This window comes from Pseudorca crassidens, chromosome 7 (genome assembly GCF_039906515.1).
Source record: "Pseudorca crassidens isolate mPseCra1 chromosome 7, mPseCra1.hap1, whole genome shotgun sequence".
Lineage (NCBI taxonomy): Eukaryota > Metazoa > Chordata > Mammalia > Artiodactyla > Delphinidae > Pseudorca > Pseudorca crassidens.
This window is the reverse complement of record NC_090302.1, coordinates 67,493,091-67,519,831: the sequence shown is the minus strand read 5'-3', so window position 1 is coordinate 67,519,831 and position 26,741 is coordinate 67,493,091. Positions and strand designations below refer to the sequence as shown.

The following is a 26,741-nucleotide window of genomic DNA, read 5'->3' as shown; positions in this document are numbered from 1 at the left end:
AGGAAGTTGAATGTTATTTCCTTGTGTCTACTCCCTTCCCTGCCTGCTATCTCAAAGACCATTATTGTGGTTCAGCATCTTGTTCTAGTTCTCCCTTCTCTCAGTCCTGAGGTCTGTGTTTGACAGGTTAAGACAAGTAGCTCATTGCTTTGCAAATGAATGCAATTTCATTTCTTCTTTCATTCTGGGATACCAGTTTAATAATGATACTGGTTGGGTAGATTAATGAGAAGGCAAGGAAAATTCATCTACTTCTACCTTATATATGGACAAAAATGATGTACTGAACATGTCCATTAGTAATGATATAAGAACCAAAACGATACAGTTTGCTCTCCAAATCAAAGAGAAAAAGATGATGCGCATTAAATATTTTTATCATAATATTTTTCGATATAGGTTAAAATCTGATATTTAACAAAATTTGATTCTGATATTTACTAAAATCTGCACATTTGTGTATTATGTTTCTTAGAACTAACATTTATTTTGCTTATTCATTATGTCACTCTTTTTTGAAACACAATATTCCCTTTGAGGATGCGGTATAGGAAGACTTGTTTTAAAAGTTATACTTACTAAAAATTCGATTGGAAACAAGTATTTAATTTTCCTTGCAGAATGACAATGTATGATACCTTTAAATGGCCAATATTACCACTCATAGGCCAACATAATGTTTTTAGGAAAAGTTGGCAAAAGCAATCCGTGGTGCCATTTGCTTCAGGATTCTATATTCCTCCTTCTCTGGAGGGTGATTTCCATTGAAACGTGAGTTTGCTCATCGTAGACAAGGATGTCATCCACCATGTGTGTTACAGCCGAATAGGTCTGCTGTTTAGACTTCAAAGGGTTATCCTGGAGACTTCTGAGGATGATCCGAAGTAGTATTTTCACAGGTCTGTTCAAGGAAGAGCTTACTTTTGCAAAGAATGAAAGCCATGAAAAGAAGCTGGGGGTAGCGATGGTACCTCGGTGTAAAACCTGCATGTATACCTAGTAAAATTTGGAAACTGAATTCATTCTGCTTCAGATTTCATTTTACCCCCTATTAAATCAAAGTACGACACAGGCATCACAAAATCTGCCATAAATAATTCTTCACAACCGTCTGCTTCACTTCGAGTGCCCTGGACTCTCTCCAGCCATAAAACGTGGATCTACTTTTACCACTAAAGAGGATAGTTCCCCCTCGGTTAGGCCCGAAGAAGTTGAAACTGAAAAGGAGCTTGTTGTTGAAGCAGTTACTCTGCGTGCCACATCTTATACAACAAACAAACAGGAGTTTCACCGTGGAGCTAGGCAAGTCCTTGAAAATCTTGACAAGATTTACAAATAAGACACGGTGTTTATTTATTACTTTAAAAACTTTCCATTGTGCTCTCCTTGGTAATGTAATATGATGTATATTTTTGCCAAGAATAGGGTGTGGTTGCTCCGTGGCTTAGCCGATCATGAAATGTCATGCTTAAGACTTGAGTCAGAACATCAAAACAATGCATCTCTGGAAGGAGAGTGCCAACAGTCTTCCCACTTCTGCTAGATTCAACTCTATTCGAGTTGGGAGCATTAGAAGGTTTTCTCGTTACTATGTCTAGTCATGACTCCAAAAATATTCTCAGCAAAGCTGGAATATGGTACTTGCTTGCTTGTGCATTATAAGGATATCTTCTCTCCCTGCAGCCTGATATCCTCCCACATTCCTTCTATTCCTCTCTTCCATCCTTGTTTCTTTGTCAATTATTGCTGGTTAACAGTATCATTCTTGCAGGGGTTAAAATCAAATGGGGAGAATCATACTTAGGGACTGCTCTTCAAAACACCCAGCAATGTGGGCTAATGAGCTCACAACTTTTTAGATAACCCAATGAATCCAACTTCTTAAACATTCATCTCCTTAGTTCTGTTGGAGATTTGGGAATCAAATTTTTTCTTTTTTAATTTGACATAGTTCAATACTTTCCCAAGGAGTCTGATGAACTAAGCCAGATTGGGGGGCGGGGTTCTCTACTCATCATAGGCCCTCCTGGTATGTAAGTTCCCGGAGTGCAGAGACTTGGTTTTTCCCATTCACTTCTGTAACTTCAGGGTCTAGAATAGTGCGTGACAGAGCTAAGGTAGTCAGTAAATATTTATTGAATTAATGAATAAAATAACTAGTGAGGTAGGGTTCAAAGTACAACAGAGGACTTGAAGTCAAAAGGTCTAGGTCGATGCCAAGAAACTACAGCAAATATGTCCAATAAAACACTAATAAAGTCTATCCAATGAAATACAAAGGACGCATTGTTTATGAGGTCTGATTTCCTGGATAACATAATTTGTAATATAAAAAACAAGCATTTTATATTTCACGATAACATAAGCTGCTTGAAAGCAGATACTACATTCTCAAATAATATTTGACGAATGTCTAAATAATGGAAAATCCATGCCCACAAGACTATTGTCTCAGGCAGAAGCGTGTAAGGCTTCTACAATTCAGTTATTATTTCTAGTATTTCTATAATACTAAAAAACTTAGTCCTGTGTTACTTCTTAAAACATAAAATTTCTGTTTGTTTAAAATATATCTGCTCATGGCAGCAAATAACTGTTTTTTATAATATTGTTGATAAGGGAACGAGACTCATGCTCTGAACTCCTCAGAATGGGCATGGGAATATTTTTGTCATAAAATCAAAGGGCTGGACTAGATTTGCTAAAGTCTCTTCCAGCTCTAAAATTTTATGACTCTGGATTAAAAAAAAAAAATCACCCATGGGGAAGTAGTGTCTTGGTAACTCACTCAGAATTTTCATTATCGTTGGACAGATACTCCTCACTGATTCAGCCTATTCTGGCTCAAGTCTTGTTCATAGTATGTTAAGCCTCGATAAAGTCTTTATCTTTTAAGGATGCTCTGGAAATCTTGTGAAATAAGCTGAGGAGAGCCTATCATGAACCATAACTGAGTTTGAGAATTGATGCCCCAATAAAAGAAGACACCAAATGTCATGAAAGGTTAAGGCCAAACTATGTAAAGCGATCAGATCCCATGTTCAGCCTTCTGCAGAATGGTTAAAGCATTATTTTTCAACTGGGGGTAGTGATTCACTAATAAGTCATGAAATCAATTTAGTGTGTAACAACCAGCATTAAATATAAAGGGAAAAAAAAGCAGTTGTTCAGAGTAGAATAGAAAATATTGAGTGTATCTCCTATAGTAAGGGTAAATATTATTTGGTGAAACTTTTATTTCAGACGGGTGTGTGTGTGTGTGTGTGTGTGTGTGTGTGTTTCAGTGTAGGTGTATGAATACTAGGTCACCAGGTACAATGTATTTCTTCCTGTAGGACGCATTCAAAAAAGCTTGAAAACTATTGGTTTAAATGGAAACAGCCTTTTAAAGTCTCTTCAAATGCTACAATTACTTCTATGAAATCCTGAAGATCTCATGGGCATCCTTCGCAATCACAGAAAAGAGGTAGAGTTTGAATAGAAAGGTTTCTTTCCTCAGAGGAAAGAAGTACCAAACTAACCCACTGATTTTGAACACCAGAAGCCTAGGTCTATGACCAACCTCTTCCATCTAATGGATCTGACTGGAGACACAAGCGCATCCCCTGTTTTGTCCCTGTTGGACGATGGATGTTGGCTACGCCTGAGTGTAATTAAGCCTGAGTTAGAGTACAGGCCAGCCAAAGGATTTTTTAAAAACCATTTGGTGGAAGCATAATATTCATACAGAAAAGTGCAAATAGGAAATTGTTTTCCATCCTGAGAGGAAAGGAGAAGCCCTGTAGCTTTCTCCCACTCCTCTTTCTCCTTTGGCATCCTGTATTTCTGTCTAAAGGATTTCTCAGAAGCCACAGTGGCTTCTGGAGGACAGGGAGGGGTATTCTAGCAGTGGAAACACCTCCTCTGGAAATTTCTCTTTTCTTCTAGGTGTATGTTTATATGTCTATAAAACTTTTTTCTTGTAATTCAATTTTACTTTAAGTGATGAGTCAGTATTTCCATTTCCTTTTATTTATCAAAACTTTTTTTTTCTTTAAAGTAAAACCTCAAAGTTAGCTCAATAACTGGACAGTCCACAGCACCCTAACATAATAAGTAATTGTGTACATGAAGTATATGGAAAAATAAAAGTTTTTCATAAGGACATGGAGTTTAAAGATTGCGAAGTGTGGTAAATAGGGGATGGGAGAGTTTCTTTTAAAAACCATACATACAAAACACATGTTTACTGAAGGGCTAGTGTATGTCAGGGACTGTTTTAGATGCTACAGGATGAATGAGACCAGCAGATAAAATCCCTGATTTTGCAGTGCTTACTCTAGTCAGGAGGAAAGGTGTGAAAAAAAAAATAAACAAAAAAAATGAACGGGGTAATTTCAGATAGTGGTAACTGTTATGATAAAGAGAAAGCAGAAGAGACCTCATGGTGGAGTTGGGGCACAGAACTGAAATTTCACTGGTCATTGAAGGGACCTTTGAACCAATATCTCAATGAACAAGAAGGTAGCCAGAGTTTCCAGGGACATTAAAGCAAGTAGGTGTGAGCACTGATATTTAGTTAGCCATTATTTTAAAAGTCTTTCGACTTGAAAAGAAAATGAAATAGACATGTATTAACTGAAGAAAAGAAATCTAGGTAGTAGAAGTTGCTCAGAGATGTTTATTTTAAATGGATGCATTAGGTACTAAGGGAAGGGCCTCCACTTACCATCGTACAAGCTGTAAACGATGGCCCCTGGAGTTCTGGAAATGATACGGCTGAAGAGTGCAGCTTGCAACCTTGGTGGGCTGCTAAAGAGATATCATGTATCCCAAAAGGAAAGTCTAGTTGACCAAGCAATCAAGAGTACCACGGGTGAAATCTGCAGCAACTTGTTAGCGCAGGATTTCCAACATGGCAGGAAAAGGGTGCACCCACCAAGCTCAGGATAGTGGGTTTGTTAAGCAGGAAGACCTCTTAGGTAAAACTTTGCTACTGTCTGAGGAATAGTTATAGGCTCCATAATCTCAGAGGAGTATGGAAAACTTGAAGACTATTCAGAGGAAGTCAACCAAGATGATTAAGGATTGAATAATAGGGCCTCTGAGAAAAGGTACAGCCAAACTGGAATTACTTAGCTGAGATTATTTATCTTGGTGAAGACACATCCAAGGTGTGGCTTAATATGGCCTTCAAGAATATGAAAGGTAATTGTGACTAACTGTTCTTTATGACCTTTATGAAGAGAAAAATTTGAAATGGGAGGGCTTTTAGTTAGAGACAAGAATTTTTAGGTTATAAACTATCCAAAACAGAGTGAGTTACCTAGCAAGGATTTGGGGTCTCTTTCTTTACAATAGGGGCTATTTCAACCCCTTCCACATGGATGGGTTTGGTGATCCTTGCCAAGTTCAATGTAAAATGCTGTGGGTATATGTATACACATGAACATTTTTTTTTCCTGGGAAGAGGATTGGTAACTTTTATTAGATTGGATCCATGCCTAAAAATGCTTTAAAAAAATCGATTATATTCTCATCTGCTTGGATCAGTTGAAGGACACTTTGTCTGAAGAAGGAGAGTAGGCTAGATGCCCTTTCAGCTTTGCCTAGCATCTTATAAGCTGCTTAGGAGACTTGGAGACCTGCATGCATGGCTGCTCTAAAATTTTTTTTTTAATTAGTAGTTTAATGTTTGGTTTTAAAAATTACCTTTAAGTGAAAAATGCACTTAGGAATAAATATAGGGATACTTGTCATAAAACTAGAGAGTAAGTGGTACTTCTCAGGAATACTACCAACTTAAAAAAGGTTTGCAACATAGGAACAAATGGGAGAAAGGTATTCTGTGGAATATTTAAAACATATGGTTTTTGTTTGTATTTCTTCCAAATGTTTGAGAAAAGTGAACAACTTGTACCTGTATACAATCGTGACTATGAATGCACTATTTTGTTTTAACAAAAAATGTATTTATAAGCAAGCAGTAAAACACTGAAAGAAATCATAATGTTAATAAGTAGAAGGCTATCAGGTTCCGTATTAAATTTCTCATACCTAAAGCTTACTTTGCAAAGAACAGTCATTTTAACTTGATGGATTAAACAGTTTTCGATATAGCATAAATTTCAGAGATCCGCAAGAAGTGATTAACAAAAATCCTAATCAATCAGGGATGGAGATAATATCCACACACACCCATCCTTATGAATTATGCAAACAGGAAAAATGGCAGCATCACTGAAACAGGTGAAACGCAAATTTCTATTTTGTTCTTACCTCCATGTTTGAAGCAATAATAAAAGGTAGAAAGTTTATGAGGCCTAAAAAAACTCATGTGTGTCTTTGAAGTACATGTGGTTGATTTTGCATAAATTTGCCATCATTTTTTATTTGATCATCAGTAATCGTTTTCTTGTATAAAATAATTATTTTATGAAACACAACGAAATCTTAAATTCTCATTCGTTCTGGCTCCATTATTTTAAAAATGGGGAATAGTATACAGACTAGCAGAAAAACGGAGAACCAGAAATAATGAGAGAGAAGATGGGATTAGAACTCTCTTCTCTGGATTCTTGGTCTGGGAGCACAAAGTGTGAGCCTGAGTTGACAGAGTAACAGCAGAGAATGATAGGTACATATACTCCTAGGGCATATTTGACACATTTGCAGCAAACCTTTGGCCTCCATCCTTTTCAGACTTAAAGGAGAGTTGCATGCAATAAAACAACAAGTTCAGATACAGTAAATTAATAACACATGGAGCTGAAAATTGTAAGGTTTCATTTCTGGGGTAGCTAGACAAACAGATATATTTACGCAAGAGCTGTTTGAGTCATACAAATTTTAAGCTAGTACTTATGGAAGTGGCAATAAGCTTTTCTGAAAGCTGCTCGAATAATGGTTTTAGTAACATAACTCCTTTTTCCTACCCATTCACATCACCATAACGCAGGTACACATAAAGAAACTCATTTAGACAGTACTTCATTTTACAGGCATAAAATCAAATGGCAATTACAGATATAAAACCATCTCTAAACTGATGAGCTAGGTTAAAAAGATATACACATATTGGGGGGGTAAATTGGAAGATTGGGATTGACATGTACGCGCTACTATACATAAAATAGATAACTAATAAGAACCTGCTGTACAGCACAGTGAAAACTCAGTACTCTGTGGTGACCTATATGGGATAAGAATCTATAAAAGAGTGGATATATGTATATGTATAACTGATTCATTTTGCTGTACACCTGAAACTAACACAACATTGTAAATCAGCTATACTCCAATAAAAATTAATTTAAAAAATAAACTAAAAATTTAAAAAATAAAATAAAATATGCAAAAAAGATACATACATATATATAAAACGACAGTAAATTATCATGTGGTTCTCATACTATAAAAATTGATGCACTACTGTGATCTTCATACTGAGGCACCTAAAGCCTTTGCAAGGAATACACAAACATGATTGTTTTAAGGGGAAGAATTTCCATATCCTTAACTTCTATATAGACTTTTTTCCTAAAACTGAACTGCGGGACAATGCACATGCAGTTGTGGTGTTCTGATGGTTTCCTATCCCTGTTTCCATTTTTAAAGTGCTCCAGCTTTTCAAAAGTACCTGAAACTTACCTGGCTGTATTACCCCGGGGCATAAAACTAGGGGCACTGAACAAAAGAATGATTCAAAATACTGGTGTCAGTGAAGTCTTAATTAATTAAGGCATCATCATCACACAGCAGAGTTCCTGTCTTTCCCTGCTTTATGCAGTTTTCGCTAAAGACAAAGCATGGTTTAGGAACAGAATATCTGGGTCTATTTAAAGCTATTCTGAATACAGATGTACTGCAGAGTGGGCAATGGGAGTGACAACAGTTTTCATTCAACCATTATTGCCTCTTCCAGTCTGGTAAGGAATATTAATGGGGCATCGACTTATTTTATCCAGGAAGCTCTTTGCCGTATGCATATATACATGTATCTATGTATGAATGAATGAATATATGTATGAATCTGTCTTCTCAGAATTAAAAAGTCATATCATTTTCATGCAGCTAAGTATTAACATATCCATTTTCACTGAAAATGAAGTTAGATATTTTCTGACTTCGCTGATTAAGTTACATGGCAAATATTTTTTCCCATTGAGTTAAATCTGCAGCTACAAAATGTTTTGTTTTGTGTTTTATTAAACATCAGGTTTATTGAGGTATAATTTGTATACAGTATCATCCACCCGTTTTAGGTATACAATTCTATGAGTTTTGACAAATATATACAGTTGTCTAATCACCAAGATAATCAAGATACAGATTTCCATCACCCCACGTAGTTCCCTTTGTAGTTAATCCTCACCCTACTTTTTATCACTGAAAATACATTCGTTGTATGAATGTATGATAATTTGTTTATCCATTCACTGTTTGATGACCATGTGGGTTGTTTCCAGTTTTTAGTGATTATGAATAAAGCTGCTACAAATATTCCTGTACATATAATTGCCTGTATATATATTTTCATTTCTCTTGTAAATGCCTAAGAGTGGGATGGTGGGTTTTATGGTAAGTGTGTGTTTAACTTAATATAAGCGACTGCCAAAATGCTTTCTGAAATGGCGGTCCCACTGTGCATTCCCACAATATAAAAGAGTTTCAGTTTCTCTGCATCCTTGTAGCGTTTGATATGGTCAAATTTTAAAATGTTAGTTACTCTGCTGGGTATTAACTAATAGATCACTATAGTTTTTTTTTCCTTTATTTTTTATTCTATTTATTTATTTTTAACATCTTTATTGGAGCATAATTGCTTTACAATAGTGTGTTAGTCTCTGCTTTATTTTTTTCTATTTTAATTTTTAAATTTTAATTTATTTTTTATACAGCAGGTTCTTTTTAGTCATCAATTTTATACACATCAGTGTATACATGTCATTCCTAATCGCCCAATTCATCACCCACCACCCCCACCCCCCAACCCCCGGCTTTCCCCACTTGGTGTCTGTACGTTTGTTCTCTACTTCTGTGTCTCAACTTCTGCCCTGCAAACCGGTTCATCCGTACCATTTTTCTAGGTTCCACATATATGCATTAATATATGATACTTGTTTTTCTCTTTCTGACTTACTTTACTCTGTATGACAGTCTGTAGGTCCACCCACATCTCTATAAATGACCTAATTTCATTCCTTTTTATGGCTGAGTAATACTCCATTGTATGTATATATATATATATATATATATATATATATACCACATCTTCTTTATCCATTCATCTTTCGATGGGCATTTAGGGTGCTTCCATGACCTGGCTATTGTAAACAGTGTTGCAATGAACATTGGGGTGCATGTGTCTTTTTGAATTATGGTTTTCTCTGGGTATATGCCCAGTAGTGGGATTGCTGGATCATATGGTAATTCTATATTTAGTTTTCTAAGGAACCTCCATACTGTTCTCCATAGTGACTGTATCAATTTACATTCCCACCAACAGTGCAAGAGGCTCCCTTTTCTCCATACCCTCTCTAGGATTTCTTGTTTGTAGATTTTCTGATGATGCCCATTCTAATTGGTGTGAGGTGATACCTCATTGTAGTTTTGATTTGTATTTCTCTAATGATTAGTGATGTTGAGCAGCTTGTCATGTGCTTCTTGGCCACCTGTATGTCTTCTTTGGAGAAATGTCTATTTAGGTCTTCTGCCCATTTTTGGATTGGGTTGTTTGTTTTTTTAATATTGAGCTGCATGAGCTGTTTATATATTTTGGAGATTAAACCTTTGTCCATTGATTCATTTGCAAATATTTTCTCCCATTCTGAGGGTTCTCTTTTCATCTCGTTTATGGTTTCCTTTGCTGTGCAAAAGCTTTGAAGTTTCATTAGGTCCCATTTGTTTATTTTTGTTTTTATTTCCATTACTCTAGGAGGTGGATCAAAAAAGATCTTCCTGTAATTTATGTCAAAGAGTGTTCTTCCTATGTTTTCCTCTAAGAATTTTATAATATCCAATCTTACATTTAGGTCTCTAATCCATTTTGAGTTTATTTTTGTGTATGGTGTTAGGGAGTGTTCTAATTTCATTCTTTTACATGTAGCTGTCCAGTTTTCCTGGCACCGCTTATTGAAGAGGCTGTCTTTTCTCCATTGTATATCTTTGCCTCCTTTGTCATAGATTAGTTGACCATAGGTGCAAGGGTTTATCTCTGGGCTTTCTATCTTGTTCCATTGATCTATGTTTCTGTTTATGTGCCAGTACCATATTGTCTTGATTACTGTAGCTTTGTAATATAGTCTGAAGTCAGGGAGTCTGCTTCCTCCAGCTGTGTTTTTTCCCCTCAAGATTGCTTTGGCTATTCGGGATCTTTTGTGTCTCCATACAAATTTTAAGAGTTTTTTGTTCTAGTTCCGTAAAAAATGCCATTGGTAATTTGATAGGGATTGCATTGAATCTGTAGATTGCTTTGGGTAGTAGAGTCATTTTCACAATATTGATTCTTCCAATCCAAGAACATGGTATATCTCTCCATCTGTTGGTATCATCTTTAATTTCTTTCATCAGTGTCTTATAGTTTTCTGCATACAGGTCTTTTGTCTCCCTAGGTAGGTTTATTCATAGGTATTTTATTCTTTTTGTTGCAATGGCAAATGGGAGTGTTTCCTTAATTTCTCTTTCAGATTTTTCATCATTAGTGTATAGGAACGCAAGAGATTTCTGTACATTAATTTTATAACCTGTTTGTTTACCAAATTCATTGATTAGCTCTAGTAGTTTTCTGGCAGCATCTTTAGGATTCTCTATATATAGTATCATGTCATCTGCAAACAGTGACAGCTTTACTTCTTCTTTTCTGATTTGGATTCCTTTTATTTCTTTTTCTTCTGATTGCTGTGGCTAAAACTTCCAAAACTATGTTGAATAACAGTGGTGAGAGTGGACATCCTTGTCTTGTTCCTGATTTTACTGGAAATGGTTTCAGTTGTTCACCACTGATAACGATGTTTGCTGTGGGTTTGTCATATATGGCCTTTATTACGTTGAGGTAGGTTCCCTCTATGCTCTGGAGAGTTTTTATCATAAATCGTGTTGAATTTTGTCGAAAGCTTTTTCTGCATCTATTGAGATGACCATATGGTTTTTCTCCTTCAATTTGTTAATATGGTGTATCACATTGATTGATTTGCGTATGTTGAAGAATCCTTGCATTCCTGGGATAAACCCCACTTGATCAGGGTGTATGATCCTTTTAATGTGCTGTTGGATTCTGTTTGCTAGTATTTTGTTGAGGATTTTTGCATCTATGTTCATCAGTGATATTGGCCTGTAGTTTTCTTTCTTTGTGACATCTTTGTCTGGTTTTGGTATCGGGTGATGGTGGCCTCATAGAATGAGTTTGGGAGTGTTCCTCTCTCTGCTATATTTTGGAAGAGTTTGAGAAGGATAGGTGTTAGCTCTTCTCTAAATGTCTGATAGAATTTGCCTGTGAATCTATCTGGTCCTGCGCTTTTGTTTGTTGGAAGATTTTTAATCACAGTTTCAATTTCACTGCTTGTGATTGGTGTATTTATATTTTCTATTTCTTCCTGGTTCAGTCTCTGGAGGTTGGGCTTTTCTAAGAATTTGCCCATTTCTTCCAGGTTGTCCATTTTATTGGCATAGAGTTGCTTGTAGTAATCTCTCATGATCCTTTGTATTTCTGCAGTGTCAGTTGTTACTTCTGCTTTTTAATTTCTAATTCTATTGATTTGAGTCTTCTACCTTTTTTTCTTTATGAGTACTATAGCTTTAATATGCATTTCCCCAATGACAAATGATACTGAACAATTTTTCATGTGACAATTTGCCACTTTTCTCTATTCTCTGGTGAAATGTCTGTTCAGATCGTTTGTCCAATTTTGGGGGGTTGTTTGTGTTCTTATTACCACGTTGTGAGAGGTTCTTATATACTCTGGACATAAGTTCTATATCAGATGTGTGTTTTGCAATTCTGAGGTTTTGATAAAAAGTCCATTTAAAACATGGGATGTGATAATACAATTTTATCAAAACATTGTATGGGTAAAGGTATATAGTAAGTTGACTATATTTCAGTTTTCCTAATTCTTCCTGAATATATTAAATTAAACAAGGTGTCTCTAAGAGAAAGAGCAATAAGTATGATTAATGATCATGTGATAAGTCTCGGTAACGCAGAAACAGAGAAGGTAAGTGGCCCTAATGATTCTGTACAAATCATCTTGCTGGTCAAGCCATTTATATTTCTTTGCTTTCAAGTGATATAATTAAGCTGTTAGTTGATAAACTATTAAAAATAAATTTTGATGGGTAATCACTAAGTGATTTTTGGCATATAACTCAGAAAGAGTTGAAAGAGCTGAGTTATATTATAACAAAATTCCTTCCTTCAACCTCCAAGTTCATTCTTTTTATGTAATTGATGTTCTTTAGCATTTATATGAATAAACATGAACATTAGAAATAGGATTTATGAGTAACCCTGTCTCATTTTGGCAATAAATAATGCTTATCCACAGACAGATGGGCTACTTATGAAAAAAGAAAGCTTCGTATATTTTATTTAGAGAAGTAGTTTCAATGAAGCATATTACTTATCAAAATCTGTATTATATATGTTAGTACTTGAGTGCTGATAATAACTGAAACAATATCATCACCCAGAAAAACTTTTTTCAAACCTAGAGATGTGTGAACATAGAAAATTTAACAAAAATTAAATTTCATTTTATACACATATTTCTTTTTTGCATATTTTTTCTTTTGTTGGTGATCATAATTTTGGTTCTTTTTTATTTTGAAATATTAAAGGGGGAAAACTTTCAGTCATAAAATACATTAAGATAATATGAGTTCAAAGAGAAAAAATAAATGTCCAGTACATATTTGTAATGGCTAATTATGAGCGTCTAATTGGTATAGTTTTAAGCTTCCAGTAGAAACAGCTAGAATTGTCAGTTTTATAATTCTCTAGGTATTATATCCTTTGCAACTATTTTAACTTATAATGACAAATTTTAAATATTAACTTAAAAATATGCCTCTGGTAGACAATTTTTCTAAATTCTTTTAGGGAGTTTGAAATAAAAATTTTGAAAGGTAGGTCATGGCCTTTATAATTCTTTCCCTTTTCTCCCTGGCAGTTGTGACATTGGCCCTGATCTCATTGTTCTAGTTTTTAAGCTTCTTAGTTTGCCATTACAATAGCAATAATGTTCCCTGCACACCGAGTGGATGACAAGCTCATCCAGTACCCGCGTCCTTCCCACGTTGGCTGGCAGCAGACCCCTAGACATCAGTGCCAAGCTCCTTTCTCCAGGGCTCAGCCTTAACATTCTTCCGTTCAACTCAACAAAAGCATCATAAAAGAACAAAACACCCAGAGTGATTCTTAACTGGGTATTCAGAACTTTATAAAAGGATTTATTATTGAGGCTTGAGGTTTTGTTTATTAATTGGTTTTTGTTCTCTCTTGTTTTCTGGTCAAACAAATACTTTGTGCAGGAGAAAGAGAGGGAGAGGGAAAGGGGGAGGGGGCAGAGAAAGAGCGTGAGTGAGTGAGTGTGCGCCTGGAAAATTTCCTGTTTTGTTGGAGTCCTGAAAAGTGTTTTCCAAAATTTTCAAAGCTTGGGACAGAAGCTTATAAGCCAAGCTGAACTGCTCACATCCCACAAATGCACAGCCCTGTGTACTTGACACCTGCAATTTTTTTATATGTCAAAATTTGGGCTCTTCTGCATTCAAAGAGCTCCAGCCATCAGGCCTCTGAGGGCCATGCCTGTGGAGAAGGGAAGCAAACTCATTTGGCAGACTCTTAGGAGGAAGGTACTCTACTTCAAGAAAGAATGAACAGAAAGATGTCCAGGGAGGGTCTAGCAGAGTGTCCCACGAGAACACATCTACCCCCGTGTCCTGCTTAACTCCCCAAACACACAGTTAAAACTGTAGGACATTTTGTTTTGCATCAGGTGAAACAACAGCCTGATTCCCCTATTAATGACCCTTAGGACAATGCCATTGCTTTTCTTTCTTTCATGGGCTCTATTTTTTCCCCTTTCTTTTAAATACCAAACTGAGGTCTGTGTGGCGTCCCCCCCTCCCCTCCTCCCCCTAGGTTTGGCACTCGTTTTCCCCGTTATTCCAATGAGTAATGACACCAAGGGCATGGAGCCAATCCTACCCGCTTTTTACACTTTCTTCTTTCTACAAAATAAAAGAGACCCAAAGCAAACACAACATGCTGCAACTTTCAGCTGCAGGGATCGTGACTAATTTCTAAGCTCTCTGTGCTCTGTAGTAGAATCTGGCTGTCATTTGACATTTGGCTTTTTTTCACAGAGCCCTTGAACAAACTTTATTTACAGCACACACTGACTTTTATTACTACATAATACAGAAAATATTTGCTTCATTATGAAGCCAACTTTTGATTTTTGTTCCTTGTGGTAAACAAAGTTCAAAATACTCTCTACTACCATTGTTCCAAACTAGTCGCAAACTATGTAAACAGTCAGCAGAGTGATTGTGTGGCCCAGATCTTGTGACTGCCTCACCTCCCTTTCCAGGAAAAGGAAAATTTTGTTTAAGAAAAAGAAGTTCAGGTCCATTTTAAATTTTCAAGCAACTTTTGCCCCTCAGGACTGCCTTTTAGTCCATTCTGGTGGTTGCCTTTTATGGGAAGTCACCTCACAATGAAGTCTTTTCAAGGTACTTTTGGAACTAAACCTCTTTGGATCAAGTCCAAGGGAGGCCTAATTCTGCTCTAAGACAAACACTATTGCCCCAAACATCAAGTGCTAATATTTTAGGTAATACCTAGGTAAGAACGTAAGTTGTTAGAAATATATGAGTGTACTCAGATGCATTTTATCTATATTTAGATATACTGTACTGGCTTTGCTGATTCCATTTAGTTCTAGAACCAACCTGCCTTGTGTACCTTAATTGGCTTTAAAAGATTGTCCAGACTTGAAATGGACCCATTTGGCTAACTTTATGGTTTAGTTTCTGCATATGCACATTACAATAAACATGTCCGTCCAGACTGCCTGCATCTGAATCCTTGCTCTTGGACGTTCTGTGATTAATACTTTTTGAAATTTGGTAGACTTTTGACTGATTTTAAATCCCACCTATAAACCCCATACCAGTTTATTTTACCAGAAAAATAAACCCAGAGTAGAAGAATATTTTTAGTTCCTATCGTTAAAGGCTTTCAGAAAATCACGTATGCCAGCACGAATCCAGACTAATATTTATATCAACATTTCTCCCCCTGGACATACCTTCTCACTGAGAATTTGGGAGTAAGATTTAGTTTCTGTCTTAGACTTAAGCCCACATCTAGAGTTTCTGGAACTTCGATCCTAACAGAACACTTCAGAGTTGGCTTTTTCCTTCCTCTACTCTATAGGACATTTATAAAACTTCTGCCTTCCTGCTAATGGCGCCCACACAGTTGCGCTAACGTCAGTGCTGTACTATAAGGAAAAATCTTGGTTTCTGGGATCAGATCTGGAATCAAACCCTGGCTCTACTATTTCCTGGATGTATGATCTTGAGCAACTTACTAATCCTCCCAAACCACACTTTCTTTTATAATAAGGAAAATAATATCATAAGGAAAATATCATAAGGTTACTAAAAGAATTAAATGTAATAATATGTAAAAAGCACCCAACACAGTATAGTGTATATAGTTCACACTGGCTCCTCATTATTCTTAGTACATTGTTCTGATTATTCTGAGTAATTTTTTTAATGTAGTTTTAAAACATATTGGACTTCCTATGTAGATGCAGAAAAGGACAATCAAAGACGTTATATAAAAAATGCAAACAATTTTCAAGATGTCTCCAAACAAGTAGTTTGTCACATACTGTCAGTATTTTGTATACGAGTCTTGGTTAGTATTTTCTGCTTTGGTATCCATTTGGCAAACTCTTTGTTTAGAAAGAATCTCCTAAGTCTTCAGTTTCCCCTTCAATAAAACGGAATGACAGAACTTTGAAACCTTAGAATAAAACAAGTACCAAAGATTACTATTGACTGCCTATTTCGTAAATAATGGGATGTTGAAGAACTATTTTACATATATATACTGTGATTAAAGGGGCACCACAAGGACATCATTTTTTTTTTTTTTTTTTTTTTGCGGTACGCGGGCCTCTCACTGCCGTGGCCTCTCCCGTAGCGGAGCACAGGCTCCGGATGCGCAGGCTCAGCGGCCATGTCTCACGGGCCCAGCCGCTCCGCGGCATGTGGGATCCTCCCGGACCGGGGCACAAACCCGTGTCCTCTGCATCAGCAGGCAGACTCTCAACCACTGCGCCACCAGGGAAGCCCAGGACATCATTTTTATATTTAGGAACTTAGACGAACTTCGAGGGTTCAACATTCAATTCATTTTTGTATATTGAATCATGGTCAAAGCATTTATTATCCATGATCTTAATTTTTTCTCCTAAGGATTAAACATATATTTGACGCTTAATAGTAGTGGCAGATTGGTGAGCTTTGGAACCAAAGTTTTTACTTTTAGGGACCACTGAACCGAGCCAGTGAAAAGCAACTGGTTATCACTGCCGGAACAATCCCATAGGAACCCTTTCCCACCAAGGACAATGAGTATATACGTTTATTTGACTGAAGAATAGCACAGTGTTTATGAATTGGACTTTGAAATATAAATGACTGCGTTTGGATCCTGGAACCAGAATATTCTATTTAATCTTAGGCAAGTTCCCTGAACTCTCTGAATTTCAGTTTTCTCGCCAATAAAATGGAGCTAATCATAGTACCTACCCTACTGGATTACTGTGAGAAAATTAAATAAGACACGTAAAGGATGTAGAGAAGTATCTGGCACAAAGAAAGAGCTCAGTGTTAGTGGTTGCTGATGTTATTAGTCCCTTGGTAAAATTCACAGACTTTTTATTTTACTTGGTAGAAGGCAAGACATTAAATATGGCATTTTTGCATTTGGATGAAAATTTTAAGGATGTTTACCTACACTCATCACTGAGTACCATCCGCTGTCACTTCACTCGCACTACCATTACCACCTGCATCTGTTCTCCTTTTTTCCAGTTATTTAAAGTAAAGCAAAAGACAGAACCCTGCCTTTGAGGAGTCAATACTCTTTCAACAGAGAAAAGGTACTCACAGGAGAAAAACCGGGAATCTGAAGGCTAGTCCTCAAAGCTTACATTTTTATCCTTCAAAGCTAAAAATCAAAATAGTGAAGACTGGTAGAATTTTACATATACATAATATGCATTTTTTTCGCAGGTAATACAATGTTGGAGGAGCATAGATTTTGGAATCAGAAAGACCTGAGTTCAAATCCCATCTCCACCACTGAGCAGCTACATGAACTTGGGAAAGTTCATTGGTCTCTCTGCGCTCCCATTTTTTCGTCCGTAAAAGGGAAATATTACCTGTTAGCTCAAAAGACCAAGGTGAGGATTAAATGAAATGGCACGTGCAAAGCACTCAGCACGTGCATCAGTTCCTGATCCTTAGTAGGTTCTCAATAATTTTCCTTCCCCATTAACTGCATAAACTAACAACATGAAGATTCTAGGAATTCTCTTAAAACCATGAAGCCATTCTCCTGTATTCTTGATACCATAGTAAATCCTTGCAAGCTTTCTGTTGTCCATTTTATCCTCCAAGTAAAGTGGCTTCTGGACACACCCCCTCATCAATACCAAGATCGTTCCGATAGTAGAGGCCACACAATTGTTCATCTTACCTAAATTTAAAAATATCTACACCTCTGCCATTAAAACACAAAAGGACCTCCCTCCTTTTCACAACCACTTGTGTCTACTCAACAATCAATTAATGAAAAAGAGGTCTTGACACTTTAGATTCACTTCTGCTTGTGGCATATATAAACGATCTATTCAAATGGCTACTGGCAATATTAAACAATCAACAGAAAGAGAAAGTGCTAGCTTTTTTCCTTTAGGATACCAACTTACCCCCCCTCTGATGATATGGAGCTGTGAGGCATCCACACTGAATTCATGATTTGGGCCGCAAGCATACAGCAGAGCTCTCCATACCCTTATTGAGAAACTAAAAATCAGTATACATCTATGCTGAAAAAGAACTGCAAATTCACCAGATCTTTGATTCACCCCCAAGCTGGTTTGTGAAGTCATTTTCTCTCCCATAATCTCCAGCCTTCATCTGCTTACAAACACTCCCTCCCCTCCACCTTCCAACTTTGAACGAGTTCTATACTTAAAACCTCCATGGCTGATGAAGGAGCAAAAGATAAAACCCTAGGAAGAACATCTCACTGGCTTTGCCTTTCAATCTACTTCTAAGAGGTTCAGTTTTCTTTTGCAGCTAATTCTTTAACGTTTACACAGCACCGGTATTCATTATACACTGAAGGAGAAAGACAAAAGTAATGATCCTCAGCTAGATCATAAAAGGCTGTCAGCTCATCAGTGACTTCCTATGATGTCATCAGCAACAAGAAAGCTAGAACAGTTAAGCTCCAAAAAAAATGAAGATGAAATTACAATTTTAGGATTGACTCGGTTACATGGCTGAGTGTGTACATCAGAGCTGAATTTAATGTATGTTTCCTTATCCCTATAAAATACATCAAAGGCCAGATTTTCAAAGCCCCGCACGGCTGGCCATTTGGAAAGAGGTATATCCAGGCCCCCAAAGCCTTCATTTTAAGCAGATGGAAGGGGCAACTGCAAGGTTTGAAAGTGCAAGCTCAGGCTTGTAAAGACACTGCTTAACACCAGCGTTGACTAGGGAGCGGCTGGCACGGAGAGAACCGGAACCGCCGTTCAGTTCTGTAAAACCAGGTACTGTGCTGACTTGCGGCAGGTAGCAGAAGGCTGAGTAGAAACTCATTTCCTATTTGCTTTTCCCTAACTGGTCTCTCTCCTGGAGTACAGCACAGAGCAAATGACTGGAAGGCCACTAGATGGCGCCCTCTTGTACACCCAAGTTAATATGTGATGGCAAAGCCACCTGTCAGGAGCTCTATCTCATTAAAAAGTTTAAACGGAAAAGAACAAAGTGTCAGGTTCTCCTCCTCATCACAGCAGCTGGAGGTAAATTATTAAATCCGTTTTGGACTCCTGTGGTTAAGCTTCTCCTCTGGCACTGTAGAAACAAATATCTAGCACATTTGGGGGATTTAATAAATTTTAAAGAAAAAAACGAAACTGAGGACCCAGGTTTATTTGTTTGATTTTTTTCCTTTTTGGGAGAGCACAAAACATACATCCAACTGAGCTGCTAATGTCTGGAGCCATTTGAAAAGGCAGTGTCTCCCAACTTTGAATTTCAATAACTTCCTCTGAAAATCTGCATAGAAGACATGAATTAAACCTTTAATAAACACTTGGCAACATTTCAGAGAATAGCATATTTTATTTGTTTTCTCTCTCTCATATTTTCCTCAAACTCAGGACATACTACTACAGGAAGACTGAAGCCGAAGGTCTGCTATGTAGATAAAAATACATATTTATTATACATCCTAGGCTACTTTGAGGTATAACGTTCCATTTAAAATTTAAACCAAGCTCTTGGATATAATGGTCCTTTTAGAATAAGGCTCTAGCTTACGTCTTCAGAGGATACTTTGAGTCTTGGGTATGAAGGGTGTTAAAGAAGTGGCGACTTTTAATATGCAAGGCCACAATGAAAATCCAACAGCCATTTTCCTATAGCCAAAACTGTATTTACAATCGGTGTGTGTATATCAGCATAATAGCCATTATTGTCCAGCCATTCCAAAGTAGCCATTTACTGGGTTTGGTTTATTTGGCATCAAAATGTATTATATTTTTTGCCTTTTAAATATTTGTATACTTGTGCAGCACCAAAAACTTAGTTAAAAATTGAACTGAGGACCTTTTGTTCCAGGCAACATAGCTCAAAACTTTATGTTCAACCATTTGGAGAAACTGCACTTCAAATGTTATCCCTCCCAGGCTGAGATCATTACTCTCTAAGCCTCTTGGGACACACATATCTAAAGGTTTTTTTGGTCTTCTTAACATCTCCTATTATAGAAAAAAATGGATTCCTTTCACAAACTTAGCAGGTCTTTGAAGAGGCATCATGGCATTCTTCATCTCCTGACATTACACATGAGGCTTCAGCTTGCTTGTAATTTTCTGTAGTCAATTCTTTTCTTTCCCTGCAAGTCCATGGTGAATTCCCCAGATCTTCTATCCCCAGCAGAAGGAAAACGCTGTCTCTGAAATCCTGTAGAGCAGCCTTGTGACTAAGAACTAATATTTGCCAGCCCACACGAATCTCTCTCTAGTCTGGGTTTCCCCACAGAACACATCAGCTATTAGAAGAATGAATGGAGTCAGCATTTTCTTTTCTCTTTAAAAATCGAGACATAATTCACATACTACAAAATCCACTCTTTTAAAGTATGCAATTCAGCAGTTTTGACTACGTTCACAAAGTTGTGCAACCATCACCACCACCTAATTCCAGAACATTTCCATCACCCCAGAAGAAACCCCATATCCATGAGCAGTCAGTCCCCATTCTTCCCTCCCCCCAGCCCCTGACACTGATTAATCTACTTTTCGTCTCCTTGGACTTGCTTATTCTAGACATTAAATATAAATTGAATCATACAATATGTTGCCTTTTATGTCTGGCTTCTTTCACTTAGCATAATGTTCTCAGGGTTCATCCACGTTGTAGCATAATCAGTATGTTACATCCCTTTTTATGGCTGAATAACATTCCGACATTTCCTCTTCCGATTATCCATGATAAATTATTGCTCATCTTGGGTAAGTTGCTAATTTGGGTCTTTGAATAGCCTTTGAGGAGAACTTATGCTACATGCAAAAATATTAACAGCTCAATGAAGTAGATTTTGAAGTCAAGAAGTTCCTGGTATCTGGTAAATTAAAGGGAAACAAAATTTCTTTTGATTTTCCCCTCTCCTGCTTTCACTTCTCAATAATGATTGTTGGGAAAAGAACGTTTCACTGGAAAAATCTTCAGAATATGATCATCTCTTCCAAAATATTAAATGTGTGACAATTTTCAAGAAAGCTTACTTATAAACTAAGAAATATTTGACTTTGAGTTGAAGAGATATACATTTGAAACAGTCTATTGACTAAAGTGTCAGTTTTATTCATCCAAAATTTTAACCTAAAATATTTTTCATGAATCAACTCTGTTAGACTGATCACTGTATCCTAATTCTCAGCATGGTGTTTGGCCCAGAAGAGGTGTTTGTTGAGTGAATGGATAGATGCATGAGTGGATGGATGGCTACTGATTCAGAAATCAAACTATCTCCTTTTCTAACACTAAGTAATCTTTAGAGATGATATAGGATACGTTCTGTCATGGTTGGCACATTTTTGTTAAGTCATGCTATATGCAAAATACAAAGCTAAAGTGAATTTAGGAAAAACATACTACTGCTAACACTTGTAGACCTTCTGAAGCAAGGACTCGATTATTTATCAGAGACAGTTATATAAATGATATATAGTCAACTATGTATATACTGCTTTATAATAATTAAAAAAAGAGTAACATGTACATCTGTACGTTCTTTGATGAGAGAGGGAAATGCAAACTCATGTTTTGCAAATGTAGTCCGTGCCAGGCGCTGGGAATGTGGAAAGTGTAGGGCAGCAGTGGGAAGATGGAAAGAATAAGATATGTTCTTTGCCCCTCTAATAATTTACCCTCCTAGGGGGAGGAAGAGTCTGCTGTTCCACCACTGCAGGATGGTTTATATGCAGCTGGTGAAGGAACGATGTCAGAATCACAAGGAGGTTTGCTGGCTGATACACGATTCCTCCACCCCTTGCAGGACACGGGTGCACACTGCCCTGGGCCAGCTGGGGAGGACTCTGGTGCTGTGCCCTGTGCCTCGCACTCCCTCTTCTTCTCAGCTACCAGGCACGTGCTCTGCTGGCAAGTGTTTGTGGCTGGTTCTCTCATCTTGGTGCATTTTGTTCTTTCCTCCATTTACTCAGCAGTTCTCCCCTTCTATTAAGTGACTTCTACCTTTTGTTTGAGTGGTGAAGTCCTATTCTTCTAGCGGTATTTGCTAGGAACCTAATACACCCTTTAACCGGTGCTAGTGCTTTTACAGGTTATTGTTTTTGTGGGCGTTCTGCTCCCAACGTTCCACGAGTGTTTAATGGCCCGCCCTGATCTAATTTCCTTATAAATCCTGCTAGTTTTAGTGCGTATTTCCCAGGATGCAAGGCTTTTCAGAAATGCCTACCACACAGTAGTAGAACTGCTTGGATATGTAAAAGCATAACGCCAAGTATAATGGGCTACATGAGAATATAATAAGAAAACTCTAAGCAGGATCTGCAGTGGTTAGCTGGCCAATGCTACAGAGAAGATATCTGAGGATTTGGGGGGAAATTAAAAATTGAATACAGACAGCAAGTCACTGAATTGTATGAAGCCGTGTAGTGAAATAAGAGCCTAGGCTCAAACCACACCGGGGGTCAAAGGGACTTTCTTATTATACGACCTAGGGGACACAGATCATCCTCTACGTCTCCATTTAATTATCTGTCAAATGACAGGACTGCATGAAGATGAAATGCGATGGTAATGTGATGTGCTTAGCACACTGCCTGGCATTCATTCAATGAGACCTGATGAAGCGCCTGGGAGCCAGGGGACTCAGGATACAGTTGCAAACAAAGTACAATGTGAGTATTCAGTTTTTTAAAGAAATGGTTACTATGATGGTGTTTCTCATTTCCTTATATCTGCCATATATTTCTAAAAACTGAATCTCTTCAGTAAGAAATAACCATGAGCAAATCCAGTTGTTAGGAAGTTATGTATTCTTTACTGCATTGCTGGAACACATCAGTAAAGGAAAATGAAGCCAAAGGCACCAGGGGTGACCCTGTTGTCTAAGGGACGTGGGACTTGCCAATGCTGGATATACAAGTCCCCGGCAGGGCGGTCGGTCATGACCTAGGCAAGAAGACTCTAATGTTTCTTAATATGCTTCTAGAATGCAATGCACAGGGAGCTTCCAGAAGGAACTTTGCAGAATACCAATATGGAATTATTTAAAAAGAGTAAGGAAGAAAAAGACCTGCCACCCCCTCATCACGTACAGCAGGGCAGTGTGTATAGATGGGGGAAGGACTACAATGGCTCTGGAAGGGAGCCCTGGCGGCTGTGTCCGCCGGGGAGCTGGGGACCATGCACATTTGGTGAAATGTACATTTGATGAAATGCACAGACTGGATTCAGAACGCAGAGGCGGGGGCGGGGCTCGGAGAGAGGGGCTGCCCGGCATGTCCAGACTCTCTCTGCTCCGGCTTGTCTGTTTGCGTAAGCCGAGCGCAGGGTCCTTGCTGGCTGCCGAGGAGCTGGCGCCGGGCAAGGGACTTGCAGCCAACAACAGCAAATGGTGGCGGCGGGGAGGAAGCCTGCGGTGCTGCAGCCCCCTCTAGGGTAACATTCAGGAGTGCAAGAAGAGAGCCAACGAGAGGGCAGCTCGGGAGGGACAGGCTTGAAACCTGAGCGAGGGGACGGGGCCGGGGGAGACGAGGAGGGAGCCAGTCGTGGTTCCAAAATACTGCAGTCAGGTCCTGCTGACACCAAAGCAAAAACATCCCTCACCACCCAAGGGGCTGGAGGCTGAGTTCAACTGCTGGGGGGTGCTGCCCTGGTGGTGTTGGGGTCCCTGCCAGAGATCAAAAGGCGAGCTTGCTACACTTGAAGCAGAACTTGGCATATGCACTTTTCAGAGAGGGGCCCTGTTTTCACCAGAAGTTATCTCTCTTGCCCCCTTCTTTCCTTCTCTGGCCACGATTAAGACCAGAAATGTGCAATGAACGCCTTCCTGTCACATAAGACCAGTGAAGAGAACTTATATTCTGCTTGATGTTATCCTGCCTGATGTGGAGAAATAAACAAGACACAGCATATCGCCACCAGGCACATGGTGGCAAGAGTCCCCACTGCCCCTCATCAACTTGGGGGTGACCTTGCCCCTCTCTTGCCTATCCCAGCGGGCGGCCTGGATTAGCAAGCAGGGCTGTGTAAGTGCCCAGGGAATTGTGCCTGATCTTGGCATTGAGAGTGTATCAGTGTTAACAGCTGGGTGCATACGTCATGCTCAATAAGGATTTAGAGGCAACATGTGGTCTCAGATTAGCGCAGATAGCAGGCGGGGGCTGTCTTCCTGCCAAGGCTGGGCAGCTCCAAAGGTCACGTGACCCCCTGGGATTAATACTGCCATTTAATGAAATGCCTTGCTTATCACTGTTCTGGGCCAAAGGCTTTGTTTCTGACTGAGAAGAAATCACTTCCAAATATAACATGATCTAGTGTGTGGGTTGCCTTCCTAAACTCTCAAGAGTTGCCTCTGTACATGACTCTTGAGGGTCAGTTAGCTAGGAATAAGTATTCACGGGGAATTCAGAAAGGGAGGGCGACAACAGGAAAGGCAGATCAGGAAAGGGCTTTTGTGACATTCTAAGGAGTTTAGACTTGACCTCGCAGCAGTGAGAAGGCAGTTAAAGGATTTTAAACTTTGTACAAAACAGAGTTGTAGACTGCAGGATGCCATGACTGGAAAAAGACGCCCCACCGAGAGAAATGGGAGTGAGGAACGAGGGTCTGAACCTACTAAGTGTTAGCAGCAGAAATGGAGGGAAGGGAAGGATGAAAGAGATATTAAGGAGGTAACATTTATAGGCCATGGTGACTCTTTGCAAGTGGGACATGAGGGGAAAGAGAACATGTCTGGCTCTAGAAATCCAGCTGCATGGGTGCCGGTACCATTAAAAAAGATGGGGAATTAAGAAGTAGGTTTGCAAGAGTGTTGGAGCAGAGGTAGTGAGTTCAGTTTTGATGTGCAGAGTGTGAGGTCTGCATAGCAGCGAATGGCCCTCAATGGGAATCCCTCTCAGCCACAGGGAATCGCCTTGCCAAACATCACAACCCTCCCAGATGGTGGCCTGTCGCCAGTGACTGCCTGATGCCTGGATACAAAGGCCCAGCCCCCTGGCTTCAATTCGGGACAATTCTGAAGGGTTATTCCTGCTCTAGAGCTCCCCTTAGGCTTGGCTACAGCCTCCTTGTGGGTCAGCTTTTCCCTCTACCCACGCCTGTCTTCTCTCTTCCTTACAGGTGTATTTCCCAAGGGTCCTCCCCAACAAACCTTCTGCAGGTAACTCTCCACCCCCCAGTCTGTTTCCAGGGACACTGTACAAGAGTGTGGTTAGAGAAAAGGGATTCCATGAGGATGGCCCAGAAAATAGAAGAGATGCGGTTCTGAAAACTAACGGAAGAGGAAGTTTCTGGGAGCAGACAGGAGTCAGTAGTATTGAACACCATAGAGTGATGTGTGGCGAACAGCCAGGAGGTGGGCCATGGATACCCTTGGCAAGGGCAGTGTAAAGGAGCAATAGTGTAGAAGACACGTGGCAGAGGGTTGAAGCCTCAATGAGCAACATGGGCAAGTGGAGAGGGTCAGTGTAGACTGATGTCTGAAGAAGCTTGTCTGTAGAGAGAAAGAGAGACCAGGTGGTGGATGATAGGGAAGGATACAAGATCAAGGCCCCTGTGAAAAGAACCGACTGAGGCAAAATAGCCAATGGAAAGAAAGCGGATGATACTGCTGGGGAAAGAGCAGAGCACTAAGGTAGCGCTGTACTTGAGAAGCAGGGTAGGATGCCATCCGGGCTATGTCTTTCGGCCACACCGGCAGCAAGGAGGTGTGGAGGAGGGAGGCGAGCATGGCTGTCCACTATCTCTGCATCAATCCTTCTCTGAGCACTTATAGTCTTGCACAGTCTTCTTCAACTTCTGTTTCTGTCCTTGTGTCCCACTAATCTCCTTCAGGCTTGCAACCGTCAAACCAAGCCAGACCACTGCAAACCCTCCAAGGTCCTCCCAATTCTATTGCCACTGGACCTCTTCTTCCCATTTCCTTAGCCTGCCCTTCTGGATTTACCCAGGGTTATGTGTTTTTAAACTTCTGCCTGTTCTTTAAAGTAGAAGGTGAAATACTATCTAACACGTTCCTCTTTTGTCTCTGTCCTGGCCTCAGTGACCATTGCTCAGGTCTATGAAGTGGACCTGCGAAGTGAAGCTCACCTCCGCTTCTGCCTAGCACACTCTCCCTCAGAGCCCTTCCCTGGACTGTGGGTGGATGGATCAGATGCCCACTCCCAAGCCCCATTATACAGTCAAAGAGCAGTGCTTTCTTCCATAACACATATCACAGTGGCACTTATGTATTTGGGTGAATATTTGACTAAGCCTGGTTTCCCCATTAGACCATAACTTTGTAAAGTCACGGACTCATCATGGAGTAGCTCCTGGCACGTGTTTTGGTTGGATAAATAAATGAATACTTGCTATAATCTCCCTTAGAGTTATTTCACTTATGAAAAGCCTAAACAAGATACAAATTCCTTAAGGACAGAAGCCAGGCATTTTGATCTTTTTATTTCCTAAATGTCTAGTACAGATCCCTGTACCTGATAGTTACTCAAAATACCTTAGCTGAGTGAGAATCAACAGTTTTTAAACTACACTTGAAAAAAAAATCACTAGACCCTGTGATGATGGAGCTGACTGGTAAGGGGAATTGCTGTGCACTGGTATCTGAGATCCCTGCATGGCCCTCTCAGGCATTAGCATCTATCATGTACCAGAAGTTGTGCCAGGTGCTGGGGATACAGTGGTGAGCAAAA

General features: G+C 39.0%; 1 long non-coding RNA gene across 1 annotated transcript in view; it reads left to right on the top strand.

Moving 5' to 3' along the window:
• Positions 1-26,741, top strand: part of LOC137227861 (uncharacterized) — a 112,015-nt gene that overhangs the window by 12,270 nt on the left and 73,004 nt on the right. Inside the window, exon 2 of the long non-coding RNA XR_010945032.1 lies at positions 22,596-22,724. This is a non-coding gene — a long non-coding RNA (uncharacterized lncRNA). The remainder of the gene's footprint in view (positions 1-22,595; positions 22,725-26,741) is intronic.